This window comes from Benincasa hispida, chromosome 1 (assembly GCF_009727055.1).
Source record: "Benincasa hispida cultivar B227 chromosome 1, ASM972705v1, whole genome shotgun sequence".
Taxonomy (NCBI): domain Eukaryota; kingdom Viridiplantae; phylum Streptophyta; class Magnoliopsida; order Cucurbitales; family Cucurbitaceae; genus Benincasa; species Benincasa hispida.
In genome coordinates, this window is record NC_052349.1 from 41,490,390 (window position 1) to 41,507,596 (window position 17,207).

Sequence of the window (17,207 nt, forward strand, 5' to 3'; positions counted from 1 at the left end):
GATGTTTTGGTTGAATCTATATACGTATATGGTATTATATATATATGCATGTATGATTTAGAAAATTTGGAATGATCTTAAAAATGTGATTTCTTGGATTTTAAGAACTAGGTTTCATTATTTTACAATGTTTTAATCCTTGATTTGCTTGAAATCATGTTTTATATTGATTTTGTTGGAATTTTTCTTTCAAAATGGGATTTCAACCATTGGAAATGGGAATTTTACCCTGGAAATGTAAGCATATCTTGTGGACATATGACTAGGATGATTAGTATGATTTGGCTGGGATTGTTAGCATACCCGAATACGTCTAGTGGGATTTGTCGACATGTGCACATTCGGCGGGTTGTATTGGGTACTGGGATTGTTTTCTCGTAACTTGTATTTGGTTGAAATGGTTTACTTTGGAAAACTTATGATCATGCTATTGTTGTCTTAGTTAATAGACTGTGATATTTACATTTTTATATTTTGATATTGTTTTATGACTGATTGTCTATGAAAACGTTTTCAAAATGAATTTCAAAAGCAAAACCTATCTTTGTATAAAAACATATCACTCACTAGGCTTCCCAGCTCATGTTTTCCAAATGTTTTGTTCCCCTTTCCCCCAAGTAGCACAAGAGTGGAGTTCTAGGATACTGCTAAGGTCAAGGTTTGTCTGCCATACTACGACCATGTTTCAGGATTTAAGTATGCTCTTTATGAGTTTTGTAACCTAGGAATTAAGTTGTATAAACATTACTTGGATTGTGATAAAATAATTTTAGCCAGAGAGTTGATGTTATTTTATACTCGACTATAGGGTTGTTAGTAAAACAGGTTTAAGATGGGCAGTAGATATCACAAAATGGTGATATTTTTCATCCTCACGTCTCCTTGCAGACAAAAGAGAAAGCTCAGGAGAGGGTGTAACACACAGTTTTCAACCCAACCCTCTTTCCCATCATTTTTACGCTTCATGATCTCATTTTCTATTTCACCCTGTTTTCAACCCAACCCTCTTTCCCATCATTTTTACGCTTCATGATCTCATTTTCTATTTCACCCTTGATATCTCTGATTCCCAATAATTATGATTATATTCCAGCCTCTTAAATAATCCTTGAAAACCTCAAAATATTATGGAGACGTCAATAGGTACTTGAGGCACACTTTTGATAAGCGTGTCCTGAAGACAATTATTTGCTCTACACATGTTGCAAGCATGCTAAAACGATTGTCACAACAGAATACAATGACTAACTCCAGTAGAACTGCAACCTTGAACTATTTGGATATAGCAGAACTCTTGGATACTTGTTCTCAACTCAACTCAAGATGAAAATAAAGAAAGAAATGAAAGATTTTTTTTTTTTTTTTAATTTGAAGTGAGATGCTACAAATGGAGAAACAAGTTGCTACCTATAGGCTAGCAACTTATCAATTCTCCAAAATACAAAATAAAATCAAATAAATACAAAAATTAAAATATTTGTCAAATTTAATTCAATTGAGTTGTTACTTAATCAAAATCAAACATAACACGTCCAAATTGAAGAAACTACAAATTTAACTTTTATATATGCAAAATTTGTACATGAAACATCATCCAATTTGAAGTTTCAATCTAATTTGAAACTTTTTAACTATGAATTTAATCTATATAATTAAATTCATTTGTTTATGTTTCAATATTCAACTGTTTCACTTTATTTCACTATAAACACAAAGTTTGAATATTTTATTATCCTCAAGTATTTATTAATGCTCACTTTGATATTTGAAGTTAACTTCAAATGAACTAATTAATAAAACTTATGACATGAATTTTTAAAAAAAATTAAATTTCATAGTGATAAAACTTATTATAAAGTAATTTCATTTTGATTAATTTTAACTAATAGACACTAAAACCAATTAATAAAAATAAATATTTTAATGAATATTCGAAGAGCGAAATTGAAACAAAATTCAAAATTAAAGAGTAAAATGAGAACCTTCTAAAATTTAGAAATCAGATAAAAACAAGATTCACAATGACGAGACCGAAAAGTATTTTACTTCTAAATTATATTATGAAGGGAGAGTTTTCCCTCTTTCATCCGTGATTAATTGGATATTAATTTTATCTTTTAACATTATTTAACAATTATTAAAGTGATAATTATATTACAATAATTTGTTTGGAGAGAGAGAACTCCAACCACATCAAAAAGAGAGAGATTAAATGTATTATAAAAAAAGAAAGAATGTACTAAAAGACAAGAGTAGATAGGAAGATTAATAATCCTCACAAGCTAGGCCTACACAAGTCCAACTTGGTAGGCCAATCAATATTCTTTTCATCTAACATAATTAAATAAAGCAATTTCTTTTTATTTTCAATTTAACTTTATTATAAATATGGGTGAATATATTTAACCATTTAGCAAAGAAAGTTTGTAGTATTATTATATTTTTTAAAAAATAAAATTAAAGAGAATAAATAATTTGGATTTTTAACTATGTATTTAATTAAGATTTAATTTTGGGCTTAGTCACTTTAGTAAACTAATAAAACTATTTTGTTAAATACAAAAAGTTAAAAATAGTTTTTGAACTGTCGGTGATGAGTTGTGGAGCATGATTTTCCCTAGGAATTGTTTTCTTTTTCTTTTTAATTTTAAGCATATTGGAATATATATATATATATTCAATCTTAACCGGTGTAAATAGCGACAATAAAAAGTTATGCACGTGATTTTTGTTCTTTTTACTGCCATAAAATGCCCTTGAATGTAAATATGGATACTAATAAATTAATAAATTGATTTGTGCCGATCAAGACATGATTCATCAAGTGATTGTCAACTCAAATATTAGAGATTCAAATATTCAGATATAAAAATTTAATTGTAGATAAATCATTTAAGTTAAATTACAACAATAGAATTTTTAAAAAAATAATGTTATTTTAAATTTATTGATAAAAACAAGGTTGAATGGAAAGAATTGACAAAATAGGATATTAAAATTGTAGACCAGGTCCACGAGTACTGAGTAAGCACATACATGTGTACCTGGTCCATGATTTAAAGCTAAATTGTGGACAGGGTCCACGATTTCCCTCCACATCACGTGACCAATTGCTAACCTGACGCTGACCTACCACTAGATGACTGCTACAAGTCTGACATGTTACGTTGACCAGGAAGTCGTGGACCACGAGTTAGTGGACCAGGAAGTCGTGGACCACGACTTCCATACTCGTATACCGAGTACACAAATTAGTGGTCCCAAAACCCTTTCCCACCACCTACCGATTACTTTCTTCCTCAATCTCCTACTTTCTTTCTTCCTTTCTTTCTCAACTCACCGCCAGTCGTGCACCACCGTCCATCGTGCTCTTCCGTCGTCCACCGTTCCCCCCTGCCACCACTGTTGTGTCGCCGTCGTCGACCCTAGGTAATTTTTTTCTTCAGTATATGATATTGTGCCTTGAATATTCATAGATCTAGTATGTTGTTTAAATGTATAGATGAAAATCTAGAGTTTTAAACTAGTTTTGTTGAAAATTTGGAATATCTAGTATGCAAATTTTATTTTGTCTAAGATTTAGTATTTTTCTACCGTTAGATTGGATTTGAAATTTTGTTTTGGGATTGTTTGAGTTTGGACTTGAAATTTTGGATTGTGTTTTTTAGTTTAATATTGTAATTTGGACTGATATTGCATTGAGATTGGGTTGTAGTTTGTTTTTTTAAAAAGAAAAGATTTGGACTGATCTTGAATTTGAGTTTGGACTTGGGTTGTAGGTTTATTGTTTTTTTTAAGAAGAAAAACTTTCATCAATTCGTTGGAGTTTATTTGTTTGAGTTTGGACTGATGTTGGATTGTAACCTATTATGTTAGACTAATATTTTGTCTATTATAACAGTTGTAAACATTTGATTAAATATGTTGTTGCGTCATAAAGATTTAGTCATTCTTAAACCCACAAATACTGAGGACAGTGATATTGATGTAGAACTTGATGAATTATTTGGAAACGAAGAAAGTATAAAACATGAAAATGAGTTGGTACCATCAGAGATGTTTACCCAAATAGATTGGGACATTGCTAATTCAATCTGTCAACAACGGTCGACATTGGAGGAAATAAGTAGATGTGTAGATAATTCTAGTTTAATACAAAAAGAAATTTTATTTGACACTAAAGAAGACCTACAGTTGGCCACAAAAAGATAATGCGTGAAAAACACTATCAGATTTTTGTAGTAGAATCGAACCAAGATATTTAGTATGTGAGATGCAAACAGTGGAAGGATGGTTGTGATTGGAGGATATGTGCTTGTCGACGTAAAACTCATGGGATGTTTGAAACTACTAAACCTTATGGGGAGCACTCATGTTTGTACTCAAAATTGACACAGGATCATTCACAGCTTGATTTGACTTTTATGAGTATTAGAATTCAAAATATGGTGAGAGCTGATCCTGGGGTTCCTGTGGCTCCTGTGGCCTTACTCCAAGAAGCAACTAAAAAACAATATGGGCATAATGTTAATTATATATCTATATGGCAAGCAAAAAGAAAAGCATTGATTGCTTTGTTTGGTGATTGGGAGAAATCATATTTGGAGGTTTTGTATTGGTTGAGTGTTGTTGTGCATTACAATCCCGGAACACGATCAAATTGGTATTTTTTGGGGTTGATACCCTAAATATCGTGGCCTTGAAGTTTATAATTGTATTTGTACAAACTTATTATTTATCTAATAAAATAAGTTGTATTTTATTTGACATTTAGTTGCTTTAACCAAAAAACCAATAAACTAAGATCCAAAGTTATTAGATGTAACTTAAACATGTATGTAGAGACATACAGGTGGATCATGTTTAAGTGATATCCTGAACAGTCTGTAGTAGATAGATAAAACTGGGTACCCTATCCTGATGACACTACGGAGACGACCCGCAATCTGATCCTGATCATTCATGTGGAGACATATAAGCGGGGCTATCCTATACAAAGTGTTTATATAAGACCGAACCACAAAATGAATAGTCTTTCTTTATAACACCATTGCTAGAAGAGACTTACATTTTATTATGATGACCATAAGTGACTTGACCTGAATCCTAAGTGAGTTGTGAACTCCTGCCTATTAAAGCGTTCCTTTAATTTGTATGGATGAGAGTGACTAGATTCGTGGACTCAATAAGCCTACCATTTTAGGGATTCGTCCGATTAGGTAGCTAAGAACACAAAGCTACATGATGCGTTATTTCATGCAATGAAATAATGATGTGGAATGCGATGGTGGAGTATGCGTTGTGCATGCAAGTTTTCTCAGTAAGACCCAAGTATAAATCCTACTGAGTTGCCTGATAAGCCTAGGGTCGAACACAGGGACTAAGGAAGACTGTATGCGATGGTAATTTTAGATCACTTTGCGGTAAAAATTAAATCAATGGTTTGGTTGGTTCGTTGTTTAAGGTATAAAATATATGCGGCGGATTTGAGAAAAGATTAATTATGCGATAGATACACTGAGTATGCGGAGGAATGGGTTGAGAAGGTCTTTAGCTAGCATTTCCTGAAAATGCGTTCAAGTTATACGATCATGCTACACTCATGCGACAACAGTTCATTTTCCAATGCAAATGCAGGAGCTCCTAATTTTAGGATGAATACGATAATGTCTATAGAGCTTATTCCTAAGTCTCTACTTCTTGCCAATGCGATGACGAAGATGCACACAAGGACAAGGTGACCACATACAATCATATCCTATCTCTAGGGTACATGCGATGCGTTAATAGCAAACAGAACTTATTCCTAAGCTTCTATCTCTTGATTATGCGGTTCTAATCTGACTCTCTCGAGCCTAGATTCTAATCTGACTTTTCCAAGCCTAGATTCTATCTTTAGACTACCCTCCCGAGTATCTCTAATGGACGAATGACACATACATAATACAAGATAATCGCATAGAATAAAGATCTCAGGTTATGCTAGCTAAGTGCTTCTCAACCCATTTGACAGATTTAGCTACTCATTCGTAATGTAAAGAGAGTGGACAAATATAAAGTTGTAATTTCTATTTTTATAAATAGGTTCAGAGTACAAAATAACAATGAAAAATAAGGATAGAGAGCTTGGTAGCAATATCTTACTTCCCAAGGATTTTATATTGTGTTATCTCTATTCTGCCCAAAAGATGTTCTTGCTTTCGCAAGAGTTGACCCTTTCTCTGATTTCGACACTCCCCGGCACTCTTCCGAGTTTACTGGGACGATCTCTCTGTGTAATCTCCCTTCACTCGCTTCCACCTTCTAAGTAAAAGAAAAACTATGAACAAGGCTAACTTCTATCTATATGGTGAATTTTGTAAACTAAGCAAACTCCTTCACTGAAGGTGTCCTTCGATATTTATAGAGCTTCATGGTAAAAGGTTTTTTCTCTATTATGATTACACTGATGGGATGATATTAATTCTCTATCTGATGCGCCGAATAATTGTCACCGAAAAGTTGAGTGTACTTGCTACAGTATGTCGTTAACGGTTTGTCAACTTAATTCAGAATCGATCGTCATCAGCTTTCTGTCCCATCGTGATTTATTAAGCTTTCACCCAGATGTGCCCACCTTGATGCGCCGGCTCTATGCAGCCACTTTTTTTAGCAGATTTTCGCGAGCGCAAACGAACGCATAGCCTTGCGGTCGCAATCTCTTAATGCGCTTGAACGTTAATTTCTTTGGATCGCATTTCTGCATTGCGACAACGTATTTTCCTGGATAAAATACATAAGTTAGCTGTTTTAAGGCGATGGACGCATGCGATCGCAATGTTGTGAACTTAATGCTTTTGGACGCAATATTGTATATTTTTACCATCGCAATCCTGCATTGTTTTATAACTTTGCGCTGTAATAACGTGCATTTTTGCCCGTTATCACACCCCCAAGTTTAAACAATGCTTGTCCTCAAGCATAAACTAAAGATTTTCTTTAGAAAGTCGACCGCATTCTCTTTCTTAGATTTCTCAAGGATGCCTTATTCCAAATCCTATGTACCAAAATCTCCTTAATTTTTATCCAGGCTTCTTAAAATATTTCTAAAATTTAGGGACCGCAAGTTTAACTTTCAAAAAGACTTTACTAGATTTCAAGGGCATCGCATGATTTATTTCATAAAAAAACTTTTCCAACTAGGATGTTTTCAAATGATTTTTATCCTTGCGTATTTTAGACACATTTTTTTTCTATGACCTTGCGCTGATCCAAGTGCCTAACCTTCGTTTTGTTTTCCCCCACAGGTGTCATGCGGACATCCAACTACGAGCAAGACGCTCTTTCTCAGTCTAAACTCACGCTTATTTGGCAGCAGAGTTGCGATCATTTTATTTATGCGGTGATCACGATTCCTACCTTTGTTTTTGCTTGCCTCCACGTGTGTCATGCGGACGTCCAACTACGAGTAGGATTCGATCGCAACATTTTTTTTTTTATAGAAACTAAAAATAGCAAGGTTGAAAAATGAATACCACACCCCCAAATTTAAACGCAACAATGTCCCCATTGCTGAAAAATTGAAAGAAGTCATGCGATGCTCTTAGAAAGTTTCGTAAAAGGTCAGTTTGAAAGAAAGCTAGTAGACCACTAACTTCTAGAAATATTTCATGAGTTGATTGTCCTAAAATTAAGTTTGACTCTAGTATATACGAAAAAATAGAAGCATGCGTTTCATCATTGAAGTCATAAATGGCAAGGAGAAATAATGATTGATCAGTGTTAAATGATTGCGCCGACTAAAGAGGATGCGATGATAAAATTTTTAAAGTTAAAATGCAATGCGATAGTGAAAATTTTGGAATAGACAAAGTCAAAGAGAGATACAACCCCCAAATTTGCTCTGTCGCCCGCATTATTTGTGGACGCATCCTGCTTTGCGGCGAACTACTTTCTTTTTACGTCTAAGGCGGCTTTCTCTTCTTTTCTCGGTCTTCTGGGATCTTGACTGCCTTAATCCGAAGCCTTTCCCTATTGACATTCATCACGNCTTTTTACGTCTAAGGCGGCTTTCTCTTCTTTTCTCGGTCTTCTGGGATCTTGACTGCCTTAATCCGAAGCCTTTCCCTATTGACATTCATCACGATCTCCCCTTTGTGCACGTCAATTTGAGCGCAATCGATCAAGAGGAATGGTCGTCCCAATATGATAGGCGCATCTTCGTCCGCTTTATAGTCCAGAATGATGAAGTTTGCCGGCAAGATGAATTTGTCAATTGAGATTGCGACATCTTTCAACTCTCCCTCAGGATCTATTCAAGATCTGTCTGTGAGTAGGTGAGTCTCCATCGTGGGCATGAGTTTGCCTATATTCAATCGTTTAAAGATTGATAGCGGCATTACATTTATACTCGCCCCAAGATCGCATAGTGCTTGACCAATATAGACCCCTTCAATTGAGCATGGGATCGTGAAGCTTCCTGGGTCGCACAATTTTGGTGGGATCATAGCATTTTGCGTTACTGCCACTGTAGCGATCTTTTCTTCATCATTCTATTTCTTTTTCAATATTTGCAGGAATGGTGGTAGCTGGACTTCTTCTATCTCGTGTTCTAGAGGCTTGAAGGTGGACGCAAATTCTGGGTTCATCTTTTCGGCTCTTCTAAATCATATGTCAATGGGTCCTCGGTTGTCACCGCATTCAAGTTGGTCGTGCTGGGTTCCTCCCCTACTTCTGCTGTCATTTTTTTGCTTAGCAAAGAGACTGCTAAGAATTGTTTCTTTCCTGTATCCCCAGAGTTGCGAGGGATCTTAGTTGAGCTCGGCAACGTCCTTGCGGTCTATTTTTGAGTTCGTCTGCGATCTGTCCTAGTTGAATTTCAAGATTTCGGATGCACGTCGCCTGATTCTGAAGCACCGATTCATTCTTCTCAATATATTGCTTCAGTAATCTCTCTAAGGATGAAGATTGTGGTGCTTGCGAACTGGTTGTTCACGGGAAAAATCCTGGTGGTGCCACTAGTTGAAAATTGTGTTGCTGATTTTTCCACGCGAAGTTAGGGTGGTCTCTCCAACCGAGATTATACATATTAGAGAAAGGGTTATTCTTTATAAAGCAAATTGACTGCGGATTCCTTGGGCATTCTTCCATCTGATGTGCTTCTCCATAGATGACACAACTTATGGTCGTTTGAACAATTGCGTTGACCTGCCTTTTTTGCGTTCCCGTGCTATTAATTGTGATGCCTTGTATCAAACTCATCATCGCATTCATTTGGGTTTGTAGGGATGCGATGGCCTCGTTGTTCACATCACTATCTTTAATTCTTAATCTTTGATTGCTTTCTCTCCAGTCCTCGTGATTTTTTGAAATGCGATCAAGTATATTTTTCGCCTCATCATATGTTTTATCCAGCAGACCTCCAGCTGCTGCCGCATTGGCAGCCGTCTGTGATGCGGGGTTCAGTCTGTGGTAGAAAATCTCCATCTGTAAACAATCTAGTAAGCCATTATGCGGGCAATCTCTTACCAGCCTCTTAAACCTCGCCCAGGCATCACTGAGCGATTCATCAATTTCCTGTTCAAAATTCGTAATTAACTTCCTCCTTCTTGCATTTTCCGTTGGAGGGAAGTATTTCTTCATGAACTTTTCCACTACTTGTTCCCACGATGTTATCTTCCTTGGTTTGAGAGAATAGGCCCATTTTCTTGCTTGATCGTATAAGGAAAATAGGAATAACGTTAGTCGAATCTCCTCGGCAGAGATATTTGAGAACACAAAAGTGTTGCAAATTTCAATAAAACTCCGAAGATGGGTGTGTAGATCCTCGCCACGCCTTACACCAAATTGTCCGGTCGTTTGAATCATTTGCAACATAACTGGTTTCATTTCAAACCTCGATCCGTCCAGAGCTGGCCTCATGATTCCTGGGGAGAAATCATATAAGTTGGGTGACGCATAGTCCCGAATGGGTCTATTGCGGTCATTCACCAGGAGGATGGGGTTGGTCATTATATTATTTGCGAATGCGGCCCTCTCTTTCGGTTGTTCCGCCATTCTTGGAGTTCTGTCTTGTTATTAGTGGTTGGTTCTCAATCTTCGTCGAAACGTTCTTCCAATCTTCAGGTCATAATTAGCCAAAGATTGAAAGCTGTAAAGAAAATCAGAAAAAATTACCGTTAGTACAATGTATTGTCGAAGTCCCCAACAACGGCGCCAAAAACTTGATGTGTTATTTTATGCGATGAAATAATGATGTGGAATACGATGGTGGAATATGCGTTGTGCATGCAAGTTTTCTCAGTAAGACCCAAGTATAAATCCTACTGAGTGGCCTGGTAAGCCCAGGGTCGAACATAGGGACTAAGGAAGAGATCACTTTGCGGTAACAATTAAATCAATGGTCTGGTTGGTCTGTTGTTTAAGGTATAAAATGTATGCAGCGGATTTGGAAAAAGAGTAATTATGCGATAGATACACTGGGTATGCGGAGGAACGGGTTGAGAAGGTCTTTAGCTAGCGTTTCCTGAGAATGCGTTCAAGCTATTCGATCATGCTACGCTCATGCGACAATAGTTCATTTTCCAATGCAAATGCAGGAGCTCCTAATTTTAGGATGAATGTGATAAAGTCTATAGAGCTTATTCCTAAGTCTCTACTTCTTGCCTATGCGATGACGAAAGATGCACACAAGGACAAGGCGACCGCATACAATCATATCCTATCTCGAGGGTGCATGTGATGCGCTAATAGCAAACAGAACTTATTCCTAAGCTTCTATATCTTGATTATGCGGTTCTAATATGACTCTCCCGAGCCTAGATTCTAATTTGACTTTTCCAAGCCTTGATTCTATCCTTAGACTACCCTCCCGAGTATCTCTAATGGACGAATGACGCATACATAATACAAGATAATCGCATAGAATGAAGATCTCAGATTATGCTAGCTAAGTGCTTCTCAACCCATTCGATAGATTTAGCTACTCATGCGTAATGTAAAGAGAGTGGACAGATATAAAGATGCAATTTCCGTTTTTATAAATAGGTTCAGAGTACAAAATGACAACGGAAAATAAGGGTAGAGAGCCTGGTAGCAATATCTTGCTTCCCAAGGCTTTTATATTATGTTATCTCTATTCTGCCCAAAAGGTGTTCTTGCTTCCGTAAGAGTTGGCCCTCTCTTTGATTTTGACGCTCCCCGACACTCTTTCGAGTTCACTGGGACGATCTCTCAGTGTAATCTCCCTTCACTCGCTTCCGCCTTTTAAGTAAAAGAACTATGAACAAGGCTAACTTCNCTTCACTCGCTTCCGCCTTTTAAGTAAAAGAACTATGAACAAGGCTAACTTCTATTAATTCTCTATCTGATGCGCCGAATAATTGTCACCGAAAAGTTGAGTGTACTTGCTACAATATGTCGTTAACGGCTTGTCAACTTAATTCGGAATCGGCCGTCATCAGCTTTCTGTCCCCTCATGATTTATTAAGATTTCACCCAGATGCGCCCACCTTGATACGTTGGCTCTATGCAGCCACCTTCTTGAGCAGATTTTTGCGAGCGCAAATGATCGCATAGCCTTGCGGTCGTAATCTCTTAATGCGCTCGGACGTTAATTTCTTTGGATCGCGTTTCCGCCTTGCGTCAACACATTTTCCTGCATAAAATACATAAGTTAGTTGTTTTAATGCGATGTACGCATGCGATCGCAATGTTATGAACTTAATGCTTTTGGATGCAATATTGTATATTTTTACCATCGCAATCCTGCATTGCTTTATAACTTTGCGTTGTAATAACGTGCATTTCTGCCCATTATCACTACACAAGAAGGAATTCACTCATTTCCTATCGTTAGGATAAGTAGATAGATTGCTCTCTTAAGGACTGATTTCGAGGCTTAAACAATGTGGCGCCACACCGTCTTCTGGCTTGAGAGGGGTCCACTTATAATTGGACTATAGCTAATTGTTTATTAGAGGGATTAGTGGAACTTAAGGAGTTAGAAATAACTACATCGGTAAAACGATAATTTTGACATAGCTGTACTTACGAGAAATCTGTGAAGGATCAATACTATTGGGGTTGATGCCCTAAATCTCGTAGGGTCCTATAATTTGTTATTTTATTGTACAAACATATTATTAATCTAGTAAAATATGTGATGTTTTATTTGACATTTAGTTGCATTAAACCCACAAACCAATAAACTAACATCCAAGCTTATCTTGGTTTAAACATGTATGTAAAGACATACGGGTGGATCATGTTTAAGTGATAACCTAAATGGTATATAGTACATGGATAAGGCTGGATACCTTATCTGGGTGACATTACGAGTATGGTCCTCTTTGTAAATGTTACAATTGTTGTAAAGTGCTACAAATGATCTGATCTTGATCATTCATGTAGAGACATGTGAGTGGGGATATTCTATACAAAGGAGTTTGTATAAGACTGGACCACGAAATGTTTAGTTCTATTATATAACGTCGTTCATAATAGAGACTTACATTTCACCATAATGACTACCTTAATCCTGAGTGAGTTGTGAACTCTTACCTATGAAGGTAGTCTTTTGATTTTCATGGGTGAGAGTGGCCAGATTGCCGACTTAACAAACCTACCATTTTGGGGATTCGTCTGATTGGGGAGTTGGGAACACAACTACACAATAAGGAATTCACTTCTTCCACAATGTCGAGGTAAGTAGATAAATTTCTCCTTTAAGGGCTGACTTCGGGGCATGAACAATGTGGCGTCACACCCTCTCCTGGCTGAGAGAAGTTTGGTCATAGTTGGACTATGGTTTATTGTTCATTAAAGGAATCAATGGTACTTAAAGAGTTAGATGTTACTATAGGGGCAAAATAGTAATTTTGGCTTAGTTGTACTTACGAGCAATTTGTGAAGGGTCATCGTACTGTTGATTGGTTATATCCAATACACATAGAAATATATTTGTAGTGCGAAGAGTGCAGCTATCGGGCTTTAGTGGAGTGCCCGATAATTAACGGATGGTGAATATTTTAATTAAAAAGTTTAATTAATTATTCACATACGTTGGAGCTTCAAGCTATAGGTCAATGAGGTCCCCTCTGTAGCTTAATGGGAGTTGACGAGAATCAATTTTTAGATTAGTTTGAATTGTTCAAATTAATTGGAGGAATTAATTTAATCTAATTATATATGATATCAATTGAAGGAACTCTTATCAAAGAGTAACTCTGAGTGGAAGCAAGACCGTTCGAAATTCATTATGATAGAAATACTGTATTCATAATCCAACATACAAGTTATGCATTTAACAATAAATTACAACATGCTTTGAAACTTAAATGCAAAGGAACGAGAGACATACCGGTTGAAGAACTTTTATTTACTTTAAATCTCGCTCTCGTCAAGTCAGCAATTCTTGCTGAGATTGTCAAGTCTATCGTCCACCAAATCTCGCTGTGGTCTACCACTGAACGGACTTCTCACGAACAGATAGCAGGGAGAACATAACCACTCGAAAACCTCGGTATTCTCAGAGTGAGAATCCAGGAAGTGTGGGGTCTGTTGGAATTGGTAGAGGGAAGGAGGAAGGAACGATCGTTTACCATGACCAAGCAAGTGGGAGATATCTGAAGTCTATTGTATAGATGGGTGCTTGATCGTTTAGCAAAAGGTGCACGATCGTTCAATAAAAAAGGCCTGATCATTTAGCGATCGTTTAGTAAAATTGCTCGGGCACGCAATCGTTTAGAAAAGTCTATGCGATCGTTTAGGTAATCTGCGCGTGTTCACGATCGTTTAGGACAACTTGAGCTATCGTGTAGGCTCTCTTTTACTAGACGATAGGTAGTGTACTAAATCAAGGAGCAATTATCAGATTTTTTTTGCAAAATGAAAACCATTTTCATTTTATCCTTCAATTATGAAAGCTGATTGCAACCTCCCACTATCTCATTCAGTTATGGAGAAAAAACTACCAACAATTATCTTATAATTGTTTAATTAGAAATAAATATAATCATATGATAACTATAACCTATAATTTAATGTCACATCATATGCAACATATAAACGATAGTCCTTTTCTCCTCCACTAGATATAAATCATATTTATATCATTTTCCTCCAATTATTGTATCTCATACATCATGTTAACCATATCATATATAATTGACCAGTTCAGTCATATCGTATATAATCGAACTCTCTCTTGTCAATTTGAACACTTCAAACTGACCCAAAAATTGATTCTTAACTCGAATCCATGGAGCTACCAAGGGAACCTTATGGACATGTGGCTCGAAGCTCCAATAGTACGTGAATAGCTGACTAAACTCTTTAGCCACGAGATCCACCATCCGTTAACTGCCAAACATTCCACTAAAAACCGACGACTGCACTCTTCTCACCACAGGTATATTTTTGTGTCCATCAGATATAACCAATCAATAGTACGATAACCCTTCACAGATGCTCGTAAGTACAGTTGAGCCAATTTACCGTTTTGCCCCTATAGTTACATCTAACTACTTAAGTACCATGGATCCCTCTAATGAACAATACAACATAGTCTAACTATGTGTGGACACCTCTCGGGCCATGGAAGGTGTGTGGTGCCACATCGTTCAAGCCTCAGAATTAGCCCTTAAGGGAGCAATTTATCTACTTACCTCTACTTTGGAGAAGAAGTGAATTCCATCTTGTGTAGCTGAGTTTCCAGCTCCCAAATCAGACGAATCTCCAAAGTGGTAAGTTTGAGTTGGCAATCTGGCCACTTGTACCCATGCAAATCAAAAGACTGCCCTCAAAGGCAGGAGTTACCAACTCACTCAAGATTGAGGTCATGTTACCTATGATTATCTTAGTGAAGTGAAGTCTCTGTCATGAACGACGTTACATAACGAGACTATAACACTTCGTGGTCTGGTCTTATACAAACTCCTTTGTATAGGACGCCCCCGCTCACTTGTCTCTACATGAATGATCAGGATTAGACCATCTATAGCAAGTCTCAACACTTGTAACTATTCTACAAAGCGAGCCGCATCCGTAATGTTACCAGAATAAAGTTTCCCTCTTTTATCCATATACTACAGACCATTTAGGTTATCACTTAAGACATGATCCACCTGTATGTTACAATGAAAACCAGGGATCTTAGTTTATTGGTTTGTGGTAAAGCAATTTAAACATCTATTATTTCATAGACAATAGTGAAGAAAATATCATATATTATTACATCACAAGCGTTTGTTCAATACAGTGTTTACAAACTACAGGACCCAACGAGAGTTTAGGGCATCAACCCCAACAATAGTTACTATAATGTATTTGATACATTATAATATAATGTATATACGAGAGGAAATAGATATTTGAATATGATTCAAATATTAATGATGTGATTTGGATTCATATAATTATATTTAATATAAATTGGATTTATATTAAATATCGTTGGTGAGAGAATAGAAACTATAGGTTATAGTGTTTAATACAATATAGAAACTATAGGTTATATATGGTAAGGTAGTTATCATATAAATATATATTAAATTATTTATTAAAATAAATTATTTTAATTTATTTGAAAAATAATTTTAGGGAGGGAGTAATAACTCCCTCTCCTTTTTTTCTCTACTATGTTAGTGGGAAGTTTTTGTTTTTGCAAGGGGGTTGTTTGATCTTCTTCTTATTGAAGGAAAAACTACAGAAGCTTGCTGTAAGTTCTAGCTTCATCACTATCATCCTCCTCCTCTATTCTCTCTAAAATTCCCCCTTCCAAAATAGCCAAAGCACACACAAACTTCTGGATTCTCACCCAAAGAATATGGAGGTTTCATCATGGTGGTGTCCTCCATCAGTTCGAGGGATTTTCTCAATTGAAGATTAGTCTTCAAGGTAAGGGTTTCTGAAACCAAATTTACTCTTTTTTAAAAAAAAAAAAAAAAAATTAAGCATGTTGTAATTATCTCTTAAATACATAATCTGTATGTTGTTTGCTGTAAAATTTATATTTCGTCAATTTTAGGTTTGGGTCCCATCTCGTTTTCCGCTCAAGGACCTACAATGATTCCTTCAGTTGGTATCAGAGCGAGGTTTTTTGCCCAATTTTTTTTTTCAAAATTTCAGAATTAATTTTACAGTTTCTGGTGGGATTTAGCATTCTGTATAATTCATGTGATGATTGTTAATGAATGTGGTTTTGCAATTATGGATGGTTTTCGGGATTGGGCATTTAGTTTATTGTTTTGTTTTTACAATTTTATTTGTAAGGACCCATGTTGTGGGGCATAATTTTTGCGATAAAATTTGTAATTTAAAGTTTTGAGTCGCTCGTGCTATTCCTGGTGTCTTTTTGGAGAAAACAAAGTCCATTTTGGAAGAAGAAGATTTCATTCAACACAATCTTACTACATGGCTTATGTTCCCTTATGTGGTCCTCTTCTAAAAAGGTTAGCTTTTTTCAACACAAACACCTTATTATCATTAGGATCGTAGAAGTAACCACCTCTCGTTTCTTTAGGGTAACCTACAAATACTCATAATTTTGAACAAGGTTTCAATTTCTTAGGATTTGCCTCAAACACATGTGCTAGGCAATCATAGATCCTAAAATGAGCGTAAAATGTAAGCTACAATTTATATTGCATAACCCTAAAACGAGTCAGGTAGGAAAGCATAACTTATCATAGACCGAACCATGTCCAATAGGGTTCGATTTCTCCTTTATGATACATCATTCTGCTGAGGTGTACCAGGTGTTGAGAGTTGGGATACAATTCCATGTTCTATCAAATGGTATTGGAATTTTAGATCCATATACTCTCCACCTCGATCAGAATGAAATGTTTTAATGGTTTTATTTAATGCGTTTTCAACTTTAACCTTGTACTCCTTGAACTTTTCAAGGGCTTCAGACTTATGTTGCATTAAATAAACATACCCATACCTAGACTAATCATTAGTAAAGGTGATAAAATATTCAAACCCTCCTCTTGCCTTTGAAGAAACTCTTATTCAAGAGTACCCACGAACGGAAGCGGATCTTTCCAATTCATTGTGATAGAATTACCGTATATATATTCAAACATACTTTCATAATGCTAAAGAGATCAATAAATCATACCAGATGAAGATTTCTCAAGTCTGAAGCCCAACCGTCTACCTCGAACAGTCACCACTCGAACAGAAGGAATCGGAGAAGACAACACCACTTAGAGCCTTTAGTA

At 36.2% G+C, this 17,207-nt stretch overlaps 1 long non-coding RNA gene and 1 other non-coding gene across 2 annotated transcripts; both read left to right on the plus strand.

Moving 5' to 3' along the window:
* Positions 1-3,343: 3,343 nt before the first annotated feature.
* LOC120068040 lies at positions 3,344-16,282 on the plus strand. Its single transcript, XR_005479074.1, has 3 exons — positions 3,344-3,429; positions 15,648-15,876; positions 16,007-16,282. It is a non-coding gene; the product is annotated as an uncharacterized LOC120068040 (long non-coding RNA).
* Positions 9,482-9,588, plus strand: LOC120070451. The gene has a single exon (XR_005479947.1). It is a non-coding gene; the product is annotated as a small nucleolar RNA R71 (small nucleolar RNA).
* Positions 16,283-17,207: the final 925 nt, after the last annotated feature.